Source organism: Tympanuchus pallidicinctus, unplaced genomic scaffold, assembly GCF_026119805.1.
Source record: "Tympanuchus pallidicinctus isolate F22 unplaced genomic scaffold, pur_lepc_1.0 scaffold28, whole genome shotgun sequence".
Classification (NCBI taxonomy): Eukaryota; Metazoa; Chordata; class Aves; order Galliformes; family Phasianidae; genus Tympanuchus; species Tympanuchus pallidicinctus.
In genome coordinates, this window is record NW_026294745.1 from 5,982,275 (window position 1) to 6,002,994 (window position 20,720).

The 20,720-nt window shown below is 44.6% G+C and overlaps 1 protein-coding gene across 4 annotated transcripts in view; it reads right to left on the reverse strand.

The window, feature by feature from the left end:
- The window catches only part of ZDHHC8 (zinc finger DHHC-type palmitoyltransferase 8), an 87,668-nt gene that overhangs the window by 32,074 nt on the left and 34,874 nt on the right, over window positions 1-20,720 (reverse strand). The window contains exons 1-4 of one of the 4 annotated variants that reach the window (XM_052690960.1): window positions 13,506-18,253; window positions 11,581-11,829; window positions 11,466-11,493; window positions 10,629-10,954 (exon numbers count right to left, since the gene is read on the reverse strand). The exons of 2 other annotated variants lie outside the window; for them this stretch is intronic. The gene's annotated coding sequence lies outside the window, so the exon portion shown is untranslated. Of the gene's footprint in view, window positions 1-10,628; window positions 10,955-11,465; window positions 11,494-11,580; window positions 18,254-20,720 lie in introns of those variants that run through there. One more of the 4 variants, XM_052690959.1, reaches the window with a different exon arrangement.

Here is a 20,720-nt window from a genome sequence, read left to right on the forward strand (position 1 = left end):
AAGTGAATACTCAGCTTAAGCATTATACTTTCCAGATTCCCAGCTGGGACCAGAATGAGAAGCATCAAGCATCTTATGATTTAACTGTTGAGAAATTTCCAGGCCAAACTGACAAGCCAGAGGTTTGGATACAGATCTGAACTGTGGGATGATGTTGTGTCTGTGGAGTTCTTCCACCACTTCCAATGGCAATGGCATTTCTATGTGTACTTTAAAAAAAACACTCTTATTCCAGAACTTTGTTCAAGTTCATCCACTTGGGTTTTTTTGTTTGTTTGATTTGTCCCTTGATTTAATTTAAAGAGTAGGATACATCATTTTACTCTTCAGGAAAATATGAACATTTACTTCTTGCTGAACAGCTAACACAGCAGAATGGAAATAATGAACTGCTTGAGCTGTTCTGAGTTAACCCCTTATTCCTCCTCCTCTTATTCCCTCCTTCCAGTATTTCCTGAAAATCACACGCCACAAACAAAGTGGGTCTGGCTTACATCAGAGAATGCAGACAGATCTGGGATACTTTGACATTCCTCTTCAATAGCAGACAGGCCAGGGGAAGCGTGGAGCTGCAGATCACAGGGGAGCAGCCACTGCTTACTTTTCGCATTACTTACTTCAATTTTTGAAATTGTTTGGATTCTCTCTTTTTCTCCCCAAAACAAAGCGCTGCCCACACAGGCACTTTCGCCCTCTATTGCCTCTTGAAAGCATGAAGTGGGTGCTGCTCCCTTGTCCCCCTCCCCAGGGCTGCAGGCAGCCCACCATCCCACCAGGGCCACCAGGCGGCTGAGGTCTGATTGTGCCCCTTCCAGCCAGGAACAGAAGCTTCCCTCTTCACTGAGTCAGAAGACACTTAAGACTTGTTAGTATTTCTGAATTGCAAAACTCACCATTTGCAAAGGCTATACAGAAAATAGCCCTCCTTCAAAAGGTTACTAAAAAGAAAAGAAGAAGTGCTAGGTTGTACCAGATGAGGAAATAAATCTGCCCCTGGTCTCTGGTAATTGATATGTAGCACCTCCTTCAGTGTTTCCTGCTTCTCTCCAATTCACATAACCATGGCTTTCGCTTCTCAAGGACATTCTGTGAATGTCATGGAAAAAAAAGGCCTGAGATAATGAGATGGTTATCCTAAAGACACAGCGCACACAGCTGAAGAGAAAAAGAAGTACTCTCACGTTGAACAGCAACAGATGTCAAGAAAGCAGAACCCTGCCACGAACTTCACCACTGCGGCAGCACAACACGGGGTCAATGTGAACCCAGAGCACTGCAAGGGCTCCAGAAACAGCCCTGAGTCTGCCCAGGCAGCGCCCTGCCCACAGCCATGCAGCCCTGCAGCACTCAGGCCGGGCGCAGGGCAGCCCCCACCTCTGCAGGCTGCGGCTGTGCTGCCCGCAGTGCTGCCCCACCGGGAGGGCCGAGCAGAGGGCTGGGAAAAACAGATCCACTTCCACCAGGATTTTGTTTCCTATGAGTTCGACTCGATTCTAAGCACGCCTTCACAAACACGCAGGCATGGAGTTGTTCGGATAAGGTATCATCTTGTGTTGCTCACACACAACAGCACAGCCAGAGACAAAGAAACAACTTAAAGTGCTCAGCTCCATTCAAACAGAAGAAAGCCTGCAGAGAGGGGTTTGAGGACTCGTGACTGGTATTTCCTCCAGCCCACCGAGCACACAGAGCACTGAGCAGCCCGCAACACTGCAAAATCTCAGCCTCCTGCCCTGAGCACAGATCACAAAAGGCAGAACCATTCTGAAACATCTCTCTTGCAAATTGCTGTAATTTCCCATCTGTCTTCAGCTCGGTTGACTTTGCTGGGTCCACAGGGGACGATTTACAGCATTCGTTTTGGATTAAGGGTTCCTAAACTGTGACTCAGGCGGCAGAATAAATGATTTGCAGCTGTCCCACAAAGGCACACTGCGTGGAGATGCCGTCCCGCTGTGGCCGTGCCAGCGGTCCTGAACCAGCCTGAGCCCCCAAGTACAGCCCCAAGCATTCAGAAATCAGTGACTGAGCTACGCTGGTTTGCAGGCAGAGAAAAGCAAGATTTGTTCTACGACCTCTGTTTGACAAGGACATTTGCTGTTCGAGTATCAGAACGCAGCAAATTTGTTGGCTGAACAAAAAAACAGAGCATTTTTTAATTCTTGCCTGCCATTTGTTTCTGTGCTGGACGCTACCTGTAAGGCTGCACCTTGTGGCGCATGCAGGCGTTATCACACAGAGCTGCATCTGCCCTCACATCCACTGCAACCGCAGCGTGACTGCACAGGAACTGACACAGGCAAACAGGCAAGATAAGAGCTGCATCTGGATCTACTGGCTTTATCAGAAATGACATTCATTTGCTCATGATTTCTCTGGCAAATTTTGAGTTTGGGAAATTTCTGAATTTTCCAATGACCATTTTTTCCCCCCATTGAATAGAAAAGGCATATTTTACTATTCTTTTTTCTTTTTTTCTTTCAGTAATGATAGTATTCTCAGTGTATTCAGTGAAAGGAAAAGAAGCAGCACTGTACCTTCCCTCCATTTTCAGTTTCTGTACTGTCACGCTTTAGTCCATCAGTTATCACTGCTACGTTGTGCTGAAAGAACCTTCCTGTATCTGCAGTGCAGATCCTGTCACCTATTTAGCTAAATACACGGAATTATTTTCATTTCAGTCACCGAAGCAACCCTTCTACTAAACTGCTGCACACTTTCTGCTCTGTGGAAGATTCCTCACCACCTCCCCTCACTCCAGGTGGGTCACCAGCATCACCTGCCCTGTGGCCACTTCCGCAGAGCAGCTCTGGGACAGCTGATAAATTCTGTTCAGAAACCAGTAAGTGTGTCAAGCAAGGTTTTGGGCTCGTGGATATCAAAAAGACATCCTCACATAATTCACATAACTTTTGCTTTGAACTTTTCTCCTTCAGTGGAGCTGTCTAGTAGCTCCAGAAGACTCTGCACACTATTGATGGATAAGAAACATTCCCCATGTATAAAGAATGTACATGCTACCCAACAGGAATCTTTTAAAGCGAGCTGAGGGTGAAGCCCCTGTGGGGCATAAGTGGCAGTGATGGTAAATCAGGGGTGGAGCACTGCAGCCGTGGAAAAGAATTGAGCTGGACACTGAAGAAGGTGTTTGGGACACGTGTCAAGGCCAGATCACAAAAGTCAATTGTTGCTGTTATCTACTTAATCATCTCTTGTGTGGAAAAGGCAGTGAGGGAATTATTTTCAGCCAACACGACTGCCTAAGCCAATGTGACTGTCTATGCCAGGTGCCCAAGGCAAATAATACTCTAAACAACAAGGCATTTGAACTTTGCTACAGATACTAAATTTGCAAAGACAGCTGTTTGCTTACAGTTTCTTCCTGCAATCTCTATTCAATACCTTATATTTACATAAATGCAGAACCCTGTCCAGTCCCACCCCTCCCAGGTCTGCAAGCACAGGGAGGAGGGAAGAAGTGTCACGTTTACATTGCAATCCTTGAGACATACAAGGCTGCTTCCCTGGGAGCTGCCACACCATGTGTTTGAAAAGTGACATACAACCATGGCAGCACAGTGCACCAGAAGCACTTGTGCATTTTACTCTTGAGTTCCTGTAAACTTTTCTCAAGAGTATCAACCATAGAACAGTTTCACTGCAGAAGTATCTTTAGCAGAAGATCATAATGACAGAAGCAACCCCTGTAAAATGGATATTAAAGCCAACTGCAAGCCAAGACAGCAACCTGAAACTGTTTTCAAGGGAATTCAGCCTGACAAACCAGCACCAGCATCAAGCTGTGCCATGCAATGGTTCTTGATGTTTTAGCAGACACATTATTCAGAGTGTAGATTGACCGATAATTGCTTGCCCCTTCTACTGACTGTGAAAAGATGATAAAATGCAACTTTGGCTAAAAAGAGCACACACAGATCTGTACCTCTGAGATGAAGATACCAGTAAAACTATTCCAACTCACAAACAAATCTTAATCTAAAGAAATACTGCCTTGAGGGTACACTTATCTTCCCCCATATACTGTAAAGTTCCATCATCTGTCTTTAGCAGCGCTGACCTTAAAGTATATAAAATTCATAGCTTACAGGATAGACTGTAGAGAGAGGAGATCATATCTGAAGTTTCAATATAATTAATAATCCCTCAAACAGCAGGTTCTGCAAGTTCACATACCCTACCCTGCCAAGCAGAATGATCAGTTCCTACATCCAGACCAAACTGCCATACAAACACTGCCAGCGCTCCCTTCAACAAAGATGAATAAAAATAGTTGTTTGCTGATATTTTTCTTCCCTACAAATCCTCCTACCTACGATCACATTTCTGCATCATGGCAGAGAATACTGGGATGCTCACCCAGTCACAGCTGTAGACGGTCTGAATCGATCGTCATCCTTTGGGGAAAAAAAAACAACTGTAATTTTTCTTACATGATTCAGTGCAAAGCACATCCTCTTGCAGTCACCGTGTTCAGAAAGATGAGTACATATCTTTAACTTGATCTGGATCAACTGCCATCTCCTTTTATAAACTATCTTGCATACAGCCAGCCTGGACTAAAATAAATGACATCTAAGAGAACCACAGACCATTAACAGATTGGATCCAGCACCTGAAAACTCAGGTATCTGACACACTGTTGAAACAGTCAGCATTGGAAACATGTAAGAAATAAAGAAAGTGATCCCTAACTGCAGATCTTACACCCAGGTGCCTCTTGCTTCCCCTTCAGCAGGCGCTTGGCCCATCCATTGTCAAGTGTGTTTTCCTACTCCGGTTTCTTGGGAGTCTCTACTGGCACTACATCAAGCCAAATGTTCCTTTTTGCTATCAACATAGCCAGGGGGCTCAGAGATGCTAGCCAGCCCTTGTTCAAATGGTGTTACTGTTTTACAACATGTCATGCTTGGTGATATTGAAAGGAAAAGACAATAAAAAGAAAAATTAATCTTGTGATTAAACACAACACTTTGGATCGCTGGCTGCTGCTGCTGGCACCACGCCACTGTCTCTGAGGACAGAACAGAACCTGTCTGCTGTCTTCAACAAAAGAATTTTTATACAATGAGGGTCTCTTGCTACGATTGATCAAAATGGGCAGCTTGGCAAGAAGACCTGGAAACCATCAGTTACAGCTTCGTTATACCCCAGCTTAAAGCTGATGCAGTCCTGCTCCATACTGAGATGACTGTCCAGAATTTCTGCTCACACAGTGTTCACGTGCCATGTAATATACTGCTACTTTCACAGCACACAGAATTTACAGCAAATTTAGAAGAGTTAGAAAATTTGATTTCAAGATATTTGCATGTGTCAATCTTCAGAACTTGCTAAGCACCTGCACCCACAAAAGCAGGCTTTGTGCCATTGAAAGATTTGCACTGGCCCTTTGGAAAGGGATTAATTGCTTTTCCACTGTGAATATTTGCATAGGAGACTGTGTTAGTTATCTGGTTAGTCTCTGGTACCTGCACTCTAGCATAAAGTCTAGTTTCTGTGATCAGCTACACAATGTCCATTTTTATAAATGTTGAATGTTAAAGTTTCAGTTAAACTCTGCTTAGAGTCCCTGTTTCTCTTAGGGATATTCAGGTACAGAAATCTACTCAGCTAAAACAAGACACTCATAAGCATGGTCAAATCAGAATGCATTTCTAAACAATCTTTTATCATCGTGTGCATAGCTTGTTAAAGGAAATGGCAGAAACTCTGTACCTTAAGCAGGAGGATCTGCTTTTTATGTTGTCTGCAAATGGATCCCGCCACTCTTTCCATACATTCTTCAGTTCAACCACAAAATATCATCACTTTAGATACAAAGTATATTCATAGAACCTTCATAGCATAAGTGCTGAATGGTCCTCCCCGCTCCCAAATGCTACCACCTGTGGCAGATCATGTGAATGACCAACGTCACAACCATCACCAGCAAAACCACCAATGAGATCTGCACACAACGACATTTAGTGAAGAAATGCAAATCCAAAGATTCTAATGCTCTGATCCCTTATTTTGGTTTGGTTGCTGATGGTCTACTCGTCAAATGTGGGAGCAGTGGATCAGTGTGATGAACTATGCTTCTTATAAAACAGCTTTTAGAAAGAAACAGCTCTGTGTTGTATTTGGCTGCCTCCTAACAAGTGTGATGGCAAAGCTGCTAAAGATACCACAGCTTCCCAAAGCACACTGTATGAAAACCTCTCCAACTGTATGTGTGTTATTACTTCCAGCCATTCCTAAACTGCATCAAAGGACGCACATCTGGGGATGTCTCACCGAGAGTGTTGCAAAGACAAATATTTTGATCAGAAGAAATCTTTGTCCAAACCTCTGATGACAGATAGCAAAACAGCAGCCTCTGAAATCAACAACTCAGGGTAAAAAATGGTTGCGGCAGACAAACACAAAAGTGGTTCTGAGACATAAATCACATAATCTGAACAGAGAATGACACGCGTGTTTGTGCACCTTCCCGATGAAGTCATTGTACGAAGCTGTTCTTCAGCTCCCCAGGCAGGCAAAAATGCGCACGGATAGAAAGGGTGTGAGCTTTACCTAATGTGATGAAGCTACAGAAGTGACGAATAACCCTCGTGTTGATGCAGTCAGTGAGGAGATGCTGTCAGACCATAAGCACAGCCAGGAGATTTGCCAGTGTTCAAAGACGCTGCATTCTCTACCTTCCGCTTCCTGCCTCAGGCTCCTGGCACACACACCTCCTCCAAAGCCATCTTTCATTGCAGCCCGGAAAGCACATTTTTCTCCTCCTTCTCCTATTCACCTTAAAAGTCCTCCAGATTTCCAGGGATGATTTTCAGCTCCATCTCTCCCTTATCAGAGAGGCTAGCTTTGTGCACATCCATTTATTAACATACAGGTTAATGTGCTGGACTGTGATTATCACGTTCATCTGTCTTGGGAAATTCTTTGCAGCTGCAGTGGCTGATTGCAGCCATCATACACTTGGGCTTCATCTTTTTTGCATGTTTGCTTCCTGTTGTGGATATAGACAACAAAATACTGCACATGCATGGTTTATATGGATCAGCAGATTGGCATTAGATTAACTCCTGCTTTTACAGATTAGTTCCACGAGCTCAGATTTCATCTCTGTTCTGCAACACCTCCAAAAGATCTGCAGTTAAAGTTCTGGGAGAAAAATCAGCAACTTACAGAATCAGAGAATCATGAATTTCTCAAATACGTCATAACAGATGAACAAAAAAATGAAGGTAGAAGTGAGATGCACTGAAGCCATGACAAATGCAAACAATAAAACCACAAAGAAGCATCAGGAAAGCTACTCCAGCCATGCCCTGCAATGGCTGCAGTGCTATGACTTTGGTAAGTGGTACAGCAAGTTCACATTGATATTTTTACTAATGTAAGCAATTCTGCTTGGGCCAGCAAGCCTGCACATGTTAGCAACCTGCCAGGGGTGTTTTCATCTAAGAGATCATGGTCTAATCTTTTGCACACAGGCAAGAGAGTAATTGGAGCATTGTTCATATTGTTCACAGGATAAGAGCTCTTCTGATTCAACCCTGATGCTTGAACTGCACCATCTCTCAGGAGACAAGAGGAAAGACACAAAGATTATAGTGTGGGTAAAGGGCCTTCAAAATTACAATAGAGAGAAAGGATTTTTTCACGTTAAGCAACTAAGCTCATTTCTGCTGAAAAAAATCCACTCCTGCTAAAGGCTAACATTACGCATGTAGAAAACACAAACCTGAACAGAATCTCCTGTGACACAGAAAGGCAGAAACCCTTCAGTTCTCAAGCAAAGCCAGCTTTGGTCCTGCTCTGGCGAGGGGTGGAGACCGAGCAACCCCATTTTTATCTCCAATGTTTGCTCTCCTGTAATTCATCAGTACCTCTGCACTGTGTTCACATCACTTTGCAAATGCTCCACAACACGGATTGGTCTTTAAGACAGCAGAGAAAACTCAAGTGGAAACTGCCTAGATATGCTTGACACCTCGTTTGCAGGCTGCTTGTCATGTTGGATTAACAGTGCAATGGCAGATCTACTGTGGAACAAATTCCTTATAAATATGGATTCATCAAACTGAAATGTCTAGGTAATAAAGATGGCTGAGAGACACAAACCCACAAGCAGAATCATGTTTCAGATACTGCAAAAATCAGCCGCTCTGATAGAATATAACATCTTCATAAATCTCCAACACGAGAAATAAGCATTTAAATAATACTGCAGAGGACAAAAGAAGCGTTAGAAGACGCAAATGAATGAGAATCACAGACACATCAACACTGCATTTTATTACTGCACTACATTTTCAGGTTGCATAAATAATCGTACACATACTCTGTGGCTGCACTAAGCCACCGTGACAACTATGACCTTATTGTGGCAACAAAATGACAAGAAATCCCTGGAGATCTAGCAATATTTTGACACCACAATCCTGCAGCTATCTCCACAAGCAATTAAATGAAAATGCTGCCCTGCCTCCTGCTACATCCCAGAGCTGCAGCAGGCAGTTCATCCTGCCTAAGAAAACACTGAACATGTATAACCAGTGGCTGACAGCTGCCAATCAGCCCCAGCTTAGTCCGTGCAGCTTCCTGAAGCGGTCCAGATAGACTTGCAAGAAAAATGCTATCCTGTATTCCTCCAAAGATGTTAAAAAAATCGTTCCACATGGGTTAATTTTCCTGAAATGGATTCTTATATTCCTTCATGAGGGAAAACAAAATAACAAGTAGAGCTGTGGAAGACGCCAGATTGCTTTCTATGCCAGCCCTTCTTGTAACCCCAGCACGTGCACAGAAACTGGGACATGCTGCACTGAGCCTGGCAGCAGCCACCAGGAACATCCCAGAGGGGAAACACGCAGGTGAGGCTGACCAGCCTGCTGCTCACAGGGACTTGCTTGGCTGGCAGCATGGGGAGGCTCACAGCCCACTAAAATGAGCTGGTGATGCCATATAAAAAAGCCCTGGGAAGAGAACAAGAAGAATGCAGGCGTTTCCCAGGGAGTAAAGGAAAAAGAGTCGCTAAAACAGACAACCTTGGATTAAGTGTATAAAGGAATAATAAGTGAAATCAGGAGTGACGTAGAAGAGAGCAGCGAAGAAGCAGCATACAGGACAGAAAGAAGAACAGAGGAACGCAAGAGTAAAAGAGGCTGCAGAAAGAACTGCCAGAAAACAGTGCTTCTGTTTTTCATGGTGCTACAGTAGTGCCATGGTAAAGACAGTGGGAGTATTTCTGATCCAGGAGCAGCTTCACTTGAGGCCCACTTTCCTGCTTCTGCCTCTGCCTACCAAGGGCCATGCAAAAGGTGAAAGCTACAGCTACGTTTGGTCCTTCTTATGGAAGTGCAACCCCTGCTTTGTGACAGCCACTTCCCCAGGATGCTCAAACAAGTACTGTGGCAACCAAAGGATGCACCGTGCTGGAATGGAACGTGCGGGAACTGATCTTAACTCCCTTACTCAGGGTTTTACCTCTTCTCGTCACGCTTGTCTACTGCAAGCAAAACTACTTTCTGAAAGTCTTAAATCATGTGGTCATCAAAAAAAGCAGCGCCTCAAACTTCTGCCTGGAGGCCTATGCTATAGCATTTGTAGGCTCAATCAGAAGGTAAAGTTTGCTGATTGTCAGACAGCCATTTAAATTTCATTTGCTCATCTGTACCAGAAGCATCCAACGCTAACACATTTTTAGCAAACAGCAATCATTTGCTTTGCTTTACAAAGGTCATCAGACATCAGTTTAAATCTCCCACTGCTGCCCATTTGCCAAATTCTGCTTTCAGAAGACTCATTTCAAAATGTGTTCAGCTTTATTTCTTATAATGAGCAGTCAGGAGCCTTGTTTTACTCTAGAAAAGTATACTAAAAAGGTATATGCTTTTATAAGAACATCAAGCTGTTTTCCTTTACTACATCAAGGTAACAACTTGTTCTTATCTTGCAGCAGGAGTTGCGATGTAACAGCAAGCGATACCTTGTCTAATTCAACAAGGGCAGAGGTATGTGGATTGTGAGTCTCACTGATACATGGACATTTCCAACGTTCAAAGGGGAAAATGTGATTTAAGTACTGCCAAATTGCTCAATTACAGATATTTCTTGCATGTCTGACCTAAGAGGACTGACTGCTGAAATGCAGACTTAACCAAACCACCACAGTTTCCTCTACAAGCCATCCATCCAGAGTAGAAGGACAAGAGGAGATGTGGATTTATGAGTCGTGACACAAGATTATAGATCTTTGGTCTCGTTTTATGATTTGGAAAACATTCAAGCAGGGAGTTTCTCAGACAAAGTAGCTATTGGTACTTTAATCATGTGTTCCAGTGTAACGGAGCAGAAGCAACAATTGTTTCCCTGCCTTAATATATGCTTATCTTTTTTGTTTGGTGCCAGCAGCTGCAGCAACAAAGCACGTAGCCAAATCTGCAGAATACTGAAAATGCAGCTGTGATTTAAAAGTCAGGTTTTTTGCACAGAAGGGAGATGGCACCTGAGGCAGGGAGAAAGAAGAGTAGCTGAGGAGGAATGACAGGTCTGAGGAAAGAGGAGTGAGAAAAACCTGAGATAAAACCAGAGCCAAGGAGGCCAGCTCTGCATACCAGGGCACTGAAGTAACTAAGGAACCACGAATGCTGAAGGGAAGCTTCCAGTATTCAGCAACTCCACATGGAGGGCTCTTCAAACTGTATTCGGCTTCAGTTGCATCACTTTCCTTCACAACTATTCACTGCTTTCAGGGTCCAGCAGAAATCCAGCGTGGAGCCAAAAACAGATGGGAGAACGTTTAACAGCGAGCAGATTGACTCAGGGCCAGGAGAAAGCCCAAAGGCAGCGGTGATCCAGAGATGAGGCACACAAGGCTACAGGTTGAAAGTGCTCAGAGAACCGTGCTTCAGGTGGCTGCTTCAACAGGCTCCTATGGATGCTGTAGGAAAAGATCAAATAATGGTTATAAGCAGTTTGCAGTGGGTTTAAGAATGGTGAGGGAAGGAGGCAGCAGGGGAAGGTTGGTTGTTTTATTTGCTCAACCATAAAATATTTCTCAGTTCCATCTACAGTTAGAATCGTACCAAACACTTTGGTGTCACAGAAACATATATTTGAGATAGTATGGCTTCAATTTATCCAGTATGTGTAACAGTGGTAAGGAGTTGGACTTTGGACATGTAATCATTTTGTTAGGTGAAATGAACTCCTCAAAACAGTGGGGCAAAGCAAAAATACACAATGAATTCTCCTTAGCCAAGGAGACAAAAGAGTAAGTCATTATATTCTGCATGTACATAAGGTATTAAATTGAAACAAAACAAAAAAGAAACACTTGAGCAGAATCCTTTGCATGAGAAATTAGTTGAGACTGACTTCAATTTCAGATTGAAAAGATCCCTAGTTTTGGAACGGATGTGGAATTTGTTATAACTAAATAAGCTGCTTACCTTCTTGCTGGATGCCAAGTTCTCATTCCTAGAAGAGAAGAGGAATACATCAGTGTTGTACAGTCAGATTGAGGGCAGGGTGCAGCTAGGAGAATTTGCCAAAATGGTCACTCACCCAACTCTGTTCCTCTCAGCTGAAGAAGGTCACCATCCCTGTGGCACTGGTGTCATTCAATCAGGAACTGGTGGTGGCTGCTGCAGCTGAAACTGGTTACAGCAAAGCAAATCTTCTTGCATGGCAGATGACTTGTATCCCCTGTCAGCTCCTCCACAAAAGAGTGCAACATTCCCCAGTAGCCATGTTAGATTATCTGACTGAAAGCTTTTCTTGGCATACTTCTGTGGGCTTCTTAAACTATTGGTTCTGTAAACCAGAAAACTTTGGGTACATTTCACAGCAGTCTATAGCTTTCTCCCTCCAAAATTCTACTTCCATTAAAGTTTGCAGTCTTCTTGACTTCCCTTGCTGGCAAGGCAACACACCACTGCCTCTTCGTTGGATTCTTTTTCGCTTTTCTCATTACAAAAAAAAAATGTAGTCTGGCTTTTCCAATCGGTTGCACCTGTGTGAGATTTTTCCCAGGCAGCAAAATCACTCCCAGGAAAATCCTTTTTTGTAACCACTCTGGATACTTCAGCAAAAAAAGTTTCAACTGCAGTAATAACTGTGAATCACGAAATTGGTTTTGGTGATCTTACAGGATTGCTTACAAGTCAACTAAATGTCTAAAATTACTGATAAATGCTTATCAGAGTTAAACTGAATTGAGATTTCAGTTGATTATCCAAAGCCTTGGAGATTTCTTAACTATGCAGAATGTGTTTATTACAGCTATTGACACAAATCAGTTTATCTTGAGCTTATTTCACATAATTAAATCCTTCTAGGACAGATGCTGTGTTTGTCTGAAGTGTCTGATGCACAGTTCTGGAAGATTCGTTTACCCCAATGCAGTTAAATGCTGCTCCAAGTCCAAGTTCCTCTTTGTTGTGACAATGGATGTTTGTCCTTTCTCCATCATTTCTCTCTCTTGAAGAGCCTCTGCATGCATTCCCTACCTCTGCCAAGATTAAGGCATTACCTAGCATAACTGACCTCAGTACAAACAAAATTCAAGGCAGCAGTTTAGGCATGATGAGATTGCCCTGCTAGCAGTGTTTTCAGGAGGGTAATGAAGCTGTTTGCTCCAGGATCCACCAAGGACTGCTGGAAGCTCAGAAGCTTTCCTCAGCCACTGACACAGCATATCCAAATGCACTGGGGCTGTGTGAGCCTTTGGTGTAAGGCGAGCTTAAAGGAAAAGATGAGCTTAAATCTTTTTTTCTAAGGTACATCCTGCAACTCATCGTTTATTTTGAGTACTAACAATGAAGTTATGGAGAAGTAAATATGCATTTCCAAATCAGGGAGAAGAAAAAGGCTCCTCCTAAAAAAGCTGATTTCCTTGGTAATCAGCATTTCCCTATGAAAATTAAAGAACAGCTCTTGAATGAACGAACTCTTCCATCACGACTCCAGAAGTAACTGACCACAAATCTAGTTTAAAGTAGTGGTAGGCTGACTCCCAATGCTGGGATTTATATTTTAATGCCACAAGACCTAAGTTTAAACCCACAAACTCTTTTGGGTCATCACATAAGTGCTTTGCATTTTCAAAAGGAAAGATAAGACCAGGTCCAATGGTCTGTTCTGGCTTTAATAAATAACAGCACTAAAAATCTATGAATCACTCTCCCCTTTCTGAGTCAAAGCTTCCCAGAATCATCCCAAATCTCCCTCCTCCAGCCTTACTCCAATAGAAACCCCCCCACAAAGTGAATTGAGGAAACTCAGTGCTTGATCACAAGAAGTTTTCCCTCCCACACAGCAAGTGTTTTTCCATTCTTAGAAAAATACTGCTTCCTTTCCCTGAATGGAGCACTGCTTTACACAGATACCCCTCCATGTGAACAGGCAGAGGCAGGAACTGTTGTTTCTGGGAAGGAGGGCAGCCTCCCAGTGTGGTGACAGAGCCTGACACAGCTGGAGGAGAGCATTACCTGGAGAAATCATCAATTGTGAATGGACAGTTAGTGACACACGTGCTGGAGCTGTGCAGCATTCTGCAAGGTAATTCTGCAGACCATTTCCCTGGGAAGCACGTTCTGCACAAGCACACACAGTCATCTCCTGGGAAACCTTGTTCTGCTTCATTTCTGATCGCATCTGAAATCCTTAAGTATGTGACCTAGCCTTAAAACAATGAGACAAATCAGGTGAAAACACAGAAAACGGTTACCAGAAACTTATCCATTTCAGCCTTTCTCTGGCAGAAGACTGGGCAGAAACAAAAACAAGTTTTAATAAGACTGAAGATGTCAGGGAAAATCATCCCCAAGAATGGGAGAGGAGCTGGAGTCATAAAGTCAAGCAGATGGCAGAGAATCAGAAAACCCTCTGTTGGGTTCCAACTCCTCAATCAACTTTATATTCTGATGCACATTAGAAAGAGACAGCACTGACACAATCTAGTTGCTCCCTTTATGAGCCAGAAACGATCTCTTACCCTTCTTCAACCTTCCATGATAATCACCCAAGGGGTCCATCACACAAAAAGCAGGATGCCAGCCCCTGTGGGCTGCACAAGACGGGTTTTCCCCACCACTTCTCTGCTCCAAAAGCCAGCCCATAGCATTATACTTCAGTACCAAGTCCTTCCAGGGATTGTGGTGGATTTGCAAGGCAAATACTGCGGTGACTCTGAAATCACCTGCAGTTCTTTGGTGAATTTCAATTCTTGGGAAAGATTTTCGTGTGACGTCTGAGAAGGCATGAGGCCCTCGTGTGCCTCCAGGTCACTGAGCTAAAGATCTGTCTTGTCATCGCTCCAGAGAGACGTAACTGAAAAATCAAGCCAGGAGACCAAGGTTGTCTTTTGACAGCAGAAAAGAAATGCAAACTTCAGCATATGCTGCCAAGCAGATGTGAGCAGTGAAGATAAGGAAAACACCTACAGCATTCCAAATTAGGGTTTAAAGAGAAAGCTTAAACCAATTTCCAATTAAGTCACCAGACGCAGTGAATTAACGCTGGCTCTGACACTGTGACTAAAGGTATGTATGCAAAATCAGCTGGGAAGAGAAGCAGGGTTACTGAGGTTAGCACCAGTTGGATTACTTCTGCAATCTACAATTAATCTTCAGGCAACATGAACAGTGCCAAAACTCCACGTGGCCAGTTAGAACTGGGGAAAGAAGCCAACAAGGGAGGACAGCTGTCCAAAGGGAGCACAAAAGCGGATTCCAGCAGCTTTGCTTGTGGGCTCTGTTCACGCTGCTCAGCTCTGCACAATGCAGCCTGGCAGCCTGACTGACTGAATTAGCAGCTTGTCCCTAATGAGCCTGCCTGACAGTTCAGTATGCTGCCATTAGCCAAGCAGTCAATGAGACCTCGTAGGCCTGCCCCACCGCGTGCTCAAGCGACGCATTTGTCCCTCTCATGGCTATTTCCTTACAGACGGATTAGTGATCCAGCACAGAAGCTTGTGATTTTCTTTCTGCGAATATTTCCAGAGGAACTACAGCTTTAAGCTGAGGGGTAGGGAAGGGACAAGTTCCCAAATCCCCTAGATTTGCCACAAGTAATTCTCATTACTTCTGTCTGAAGAACTGTGCTGAAAAGGGCATAGGAGGGGAATACTACAGAATTCTGTAGCCTACCTCCGAGCACCTCTTTCCTCATTAGCGGGTGTTTGAGTGCTCTTGAAAACACTTGCATGAAAACCAAACAATCAGAGTAAATGCCATTCCAAAATCTACTCTTCCGAATCTCTCTAAACGTGTAACTAAAAGTGTGCAACACTTGGGAAGCATGGGAAAAGCATGGGAAGCTTTCTTCTGACTTGTTTAGCTCCTTCCTGTTTTGCACATAGCAAAGCCTGCTTTAATTATTGTCCATTTCACTAACTCTTGCAAAGTGTGCACCTCAGCCCAGTGTTGGTAATCACAGTGCACACAAAGCAATGCACTATCTGCACTTACAGCCAAATTTGCAGCTCTGCTGTCCAGTTTAGTGAGTTTAGCATTTCTATGAATTAGCACAACTAAGCTCTGGAGAATATCCAGACTTCAGGACGTAATTCCCACACAGCCTTTGGAGAAAGACTTTCAGTACCTTTCCTCCAGGACACAAAAGAGTTCCAGTGACACAGTACAGGATTTTTTCCCCTTCAACCTGATACAGCTTAAAATGGAACACTGCTATTGACTGACGGAAACCACCCCTTCCTTGGGTCATTTTATGCATAATGTTTTGGAATGTATCCAGCTCTATAATGTAAGAAAGTATCCAGAAATAAACCTAGGAAAAAAGCATGAGGAGCCCCAGACAAAAGTGAATAGCACCTTACACTTGTTTTTTAAAATTCATCCCATTTACCACCACATGGCTGGACAACCTCTTACTTCCCAAGCCACAGATTTCCCCAGTCCCGCTGCAGCTCCCATTCAAGGCCAATGACTCAACACCTCAACAGGGAAAACAGTCCAGGCTGAAATTCATACCCAACAGGATGGGAGAATGCTGAGCTCGTTGTTAGGAGGAAGGAAGGCAAACCTATTAGCAGACAGAAAGGAAACACGTTTCAATAAGGCTCTTTTGTCTTTAGAAAAGGGAAAGCAGGCAGCGAAACACATTCTCCCCTCTACACAGTTGTGTTTATGTAGACTTCTTGCTCAGAAAATATCTTTACTTTCTGTAAAAGACTATACAAAGAAAGAAAAAATACAGAACTGCTTAAGAAAATAAACCTCCCAAATGAGGAAAATAACTCAGATCTGTCCTGGAAGAGATCTAAACATTTGCACCTTTCAAGCAAACAGGAAAAGTCCAACAAACAATATACAGGCTAATTTTTACAGCGCATCCCTTGAGCAATGACTGCACATCAGACTGTGTGAGTGGCTGGACACAGATTTGGGGCACTGCTTGGCTGCAGACCCTCTTTGCTCTTCTGTACCCAGCACATAAGAACGGTCGTCCCAGAGCTCTCTCTAGCTGCCTCTGAGACTCCGTCAGCTCACAAGACCCCTTCATTATGTAGCTGTACAGATCGCAAAGGAGAACTCATCAGAGAGTAAGAAAGTGCATCTGGAGAGGATACAGAGGGAAGCTCCCCAAGAGAGGGCCCTCAGCGTGCTGCACAAACACAAGACTTAGTCTTCGATGCGTCCGTCTGCCCCATATTTTAACACCGTTCCAGTAAGCTGGCCCAGAGCCCCAGAGCTGTATGTTGTGCCAGCAGTGCCTCTCGGAAGCAGCGCTGCGGGCTGTGGGGCCGCCCGTCCACACGGTGCAGAGCAGCACTGCTGTGCTGATGTCCCTGCATGCACGCGCCTGGAGAGTATTTCAGAATTGCAGCACCTCCTGCAGCTGCGCCTGTCCATCTGTTTCCTGCTTTTGATGAAAACTCAGCAGCCTGGCTGCACAGGATTTGAGCCTGAACAGGATTTTTTTTTCCCTTTCCTCCTCACTCTATAAGAAATTGGGCGTTAAAGCACAGCTATCAAGCAAGATCACAGAAGACAAAGTATTAGGGGTTATCAGATTAGCTCCCTTCCGTCTGACAGCTCCAGGAATAGGAGCATGACACAGCCACCACCAAATAAAAGCTGTGGTATTTCTGTGCTTCCATTCACAGGTTTCAGGCAAGGAGGCTGTGCACGAGCACGAAGCAGCCCGCAGCGGGCCGTGCCGCAGAGCCCCTCTGAGCACACTGCAAATGCAGCTCAGCCACCATTCGTGCCACCGCACACAATGCACGCTTCAGAAAAGCGCCAAACAAAAGGAGATTTGTGAGATAATGCAGTGGAGCAGGGCTGAATACTTAACATTTTGAGAAAGGCGAGGGCCAGCGAGCGGAGCCGAGGCACACGCTGAACAAAACCTTTCAGGACAGCCTGAAGCTGCCCACGTTACCAGCTACAGGCCTCCACCGCCAGCGTGAACTGAGGCTCGATTGTGCAGTGCAGATCAGAGGCTTTTGCCAGAGTCTAGCAAACTGAAAAGCTTTCTAAGTTCACAGCAGCACGGGTGTTCACTCCTGTGACCTCCTCACCCTCCCCTGGAATAAGGACCTTCAGGAAGAAAAGTGGCAGCCTGAAAACGCAATGAAGAGTGGGACCAGCACTTCTCCAAGAGCAAAACAGTTCCTGATACCACCTGGTGCCCCCATGATTTCTGGAGGATGGTTCTCCTCTGCAGATTTTGGCTTTCCATCGCAGCTGGATAGTTTTCTGGCTACAAAAGGTGATAACTTATTTAGCCTCACTACAACCATTATTTTACATTAGAGTCATCCCCTTATCAATTAACCCTAAATCATACTATTGCTTGAGCTCAGAGAAGCAAATTCTCTTCCCAGCCATGCTCCAAACATCTGGCTTTGGAGCGGGACATCTGCCCAGCACCCAAACTACGCTGATGACGAAGGAGCAGAGCAAGGATCCCACCTGGAACCTGCACTGCTGCTCCATGCAGTGTGTGGCCACACCTCCTTCCAGCCCGATGCTGCAGACTCAGCCCGGCGCCAGCCCTGTGTGTCTGCCATCCTTGGGCAATATACCACTGATTTTGAAGCACTCTCGACTGCAGTCACAGAAAGCAGAGAAAATATTTTGGCCCAGCATCCTCTCATCCATTGCTTATTGCAATGCTGCTCTCCAGGCAACTGTGCTGGCTACAGGCAGAGACAGGATGTAGGGCTAGATGGACCCAATACGGCCGATGTAACAGTTTAAGAAAAGCACTACAAAAAGAAGTATCAATCAACACAGAACCTTTTATTCCACAGAATCACAGAATTGTAGGGGTTGGAAGGGACCTCCAGAGATCACCAAGTCCAACCCCCCCTGCCAAAGCAGGCTCCCTACACCAGGTTGCACAGGTAGGCATCCAGGCAGGTCTTGAACATCTCCAGAGAAGGAGACTCCACCACCTCCCTGGGCAGCCTGTTCCAGTGCTCCATCTCTCACTGTAAAGAAGTTCTTACGCACATTTGTTTATTTCAGTATAGTGTTGGGAACTGTTTGACCTGCAGAAGGTTGGCAATGAGGGCAGATGCAGAGCATGCCCAGCTTCCAGACCTGCGCTGTGCAGTTGGAGAGCAGTTCTCAGTAAGAGCCTCATAAAGCCACACACTGCTCTTTGGTCACTCAGCATTAAATACTCTGCTCAGAAATAGACCTATTTTCAAGTGCAGCTTTTTAAACTGAAGATTATTTCTAAACTTACTGCAGTTTGGCTTACAGCAGTAAGTAGACAAAGTTCCATTTGTACTAATAGATCAGATTACCTCCTCACCATTCACGTATTCATCTGTGTAAAAGGTGCACTTCTCATTTATACCTTCTTAGGGAGGAAAAGAAATTTCTCCAAAGACTTACAGCGAGTATAAACTAAAATTAAAAGCACTTGCTTCCATAGGACTTCATTATCTGGCATATAAACCTCCATTCTGTGATCTCATTAACTTGGATTGGATTTGGGCCAGCTGATTCTGAACAGCTGGAGCCCAGCAGACACCTGCAGCCATTCCTGCCATGGTGTTGTGCGCTCCCTCCCACCTCCCCTTCTGCATGCATTACCACCAGGGCTCAGGCTGGAGAACTGAGAAACAATAACAGGCCAAGGCCCCACCTTATCACTGAAGCGCTCTTAGCAAACATCGGCCTGGGCGCAGCTACACGGGTTTCTTAAGGGCAGTTTTAAAGTTATTTTTACTTAAAGCTTTCCCTCTGGATGCAGAGCCAGCTCTTCCTTGAGCGACTACTTAACTGACTCTTAACCAGTCAGATTAGAAGTCATACCAGTATCAAGAAAAACATTTACTTAATGCTGTAATCTTCTCAAGGGCAGCCGGGAAAGACAGGCAACTACGATGCATGGGTGCCTGCAAGCAAGCATCTGCCCTCCCGAGCTGCCTTGCAATGCGCCTGCAGCTCCGGGCACACAGCCAGTGGGCTGCAGCACTTCGTCAGCCCTCAGTGCAGACAACAAGCCTGCAGCCACCGCTGTGCCTGCGAGCAGCGTCATCTGCAAAGTTACAGACGTGCCTACTTAAAAGCGTGCTATAAAGGCAGCTCCTCAGAGCACTGAGCTGCTTTACACCTTCTAAAGTAATTCCAGCTGCCAGTACAGAAGGGATGCTATTTGTTATCCCATCCTTAGGGATTACGGTTGAATTATTTTGCAGTATATTATCCTCCACCCAGATATTCAGAATCACGCTGCCTGCTTGTCTGTGCAGGAAATAAGAGCTTCAGCTGTACCAAAGAGGAGGGAAATGCAAGCTGTGTCGAGGCTGAACCTCCCCCAGCTCCACTCCCCCCACCCTGAGCTGCGCCATCTCTGTGTCAGCGCTGCTGCGGCTCAGCCAGACACCCAAAGCCTGCTTAAAAACCAAGCAACAAAGATTAGAGATGGAGTGGCTTAAAACTGAAGTTCAGCAAAAACCTTTATGCATTTATCATAAAAAGATAGGCTTCGTGGTCTGTGAGGATATTACTTGGAAAACAATCTGCAACCGTGATGGATTTCCATAAGCTTCTGCAAGCACAGGTCTGTACAAAATGGGATTAATTCAAAACCTTATCAGCAAAAATTCATATGGCCCACTTTGTGGATTCCGCTTTACAGGGTTAAAATGTAAGCAGTCTGGCATACATGGAGGAAAACATTGTTTTTATAACCACCGTTATGATCCTCAGCGTGCAGTTCTGCCCCTAAGCAAGTTTGTTATTTCATTGTTAATAATAAAGTCCTAAAGGAAAAGTCAAAGGAAACAAAAGGGGGGAAAAAAAAAAAGGAAACCTTGAACTATTTTTTTAATTTATCTTTTCTGCTGACATTTCCAATTCACCAAATAAATACTTCTTACATTCCTTAAGCAAAATGATATTTAATCTATGGTTCAATTTTGAGATACTATGGATCTTAGTTCCATCCCCCTTTTCTATCCGTAGGCAAAAATACCCTGAACAAGTGTTTAATTTTGTTGCTGGTGAAGGAAATGCAGAAATGCCCACGGAGGCCCCAGCGGTGAAGCACAGCAGCTCGTGGGCAGCGCTCAGCTGAACCCTGCGGGCGCAGATGGCTCTCCCTCACCCTCAGCATGGCTGCTTTGACAAAGACATCAGTGACAAATAATTCCAGTTCTCTGAAGCCTCACCAGAAGCTTGCAAAGGGCACTGAGCACATGCTAGCTGGCTTCAGCAGGC